We start from the raw sequence: 1,014 nt of genomic DNA, 5'->3' as shown, positions 1-1,014 counted from the left end.
TTCTTTTTAGTTGTACCAAGAAGTAGAGGAGGAGGAGGAGAAGAAGGAGAAGAAGAAGATGATGAAGAAGATGACAAAAAAGAAGAAGAAGAAGAAGATGATGATGAAGATGAAGATGAGGATGAGGATGAGGATGAAGATGATGAAGATGAAGATGATGATGAAGGAGAAGAAGGACAAGAAGGAGTAGAAGAAGAAGGAGAAGAAGAAAAAGAAGAAGAAAAAGAAGAAAAAGAAGAAGTAGAAGAAGAAGTAGAAGAAGTAGAAGAAGAAGAAGAAGAAGAAGAAAAAGAAGAAGTAGAAGAAGAAGAAGACAAACAAGAAGAAACAGCTGCAGGTTTCTTCTTGCTTATCTTCTTCTATTTCTTCTTTTTCTTCTTCTGGTATCACCAGTCTGTGCCTCTCAGCCAGTGGGGAGAGAGGGAAACGTGGCAGGGAAATCCGGATAAAAAGGAGGATGAGTCCTCCAAAAACTGGAGAGACCCAGGGGAACGCTCCCTTTATTCAAACAAAATAAAATAATCCCTTTTTTGTACATAAACCTCCGGTGTTTGTGGATCCATTTTCCTGACACCGGGAGCACAAATTGAGGGAGGGAGGGGACAGAGCTCGGCAGTGCCAGGCATTGCCCAAGAGCTGGGATATTTGTGTGCAGCCCCTTTGTGTTCCCGAGAGCCGCGGCTGTGCCCGGGGCTCCGGATCCATCCCGGGGATGCGGCTGCGGGAGCCGGGGCTGCAGGAGCCGGGGCTGCAGGAGGCAGGGCTGCAGGAGCCGGGGCTGCAGGAAGCAGGGATGCAGGAGGCAGGGATGCAGGAGCCGGGGCTGCAGGAGGCAGGGCTGCAGGAGCCGGGGCTGCAGGAGGCAGGGATGCAGGAGGCAGGGATGCAGGAGCCGGGGATGCAGGAGGCAGGGATGCAGGAGGCAGGGATGCAGGAGGCAGGGATGCAGGAGCCGGGGCTGCAGGAGGCAGGGATGCAGGAGGCAGGGATGCAGGAGCCGGGGATGCAGGAGCC

This window comes from Catharus ustulatus, chromosome 16 (genome assembly GCF_009819885.2).
Source record: "Catharus ustulatus isolate bCatUst1 chromosome 16, bCatUst1.pri.v2, whole genome shotgun sequence".
Lineage (NCBI taxonomy): Eukaryota > Metazoa > Chordata > Aves > Passeriformes > Turdidae > Catharus > Catharus ustulatus.
Note: the sequence above shows the minus strand (reverse complement) of the source record.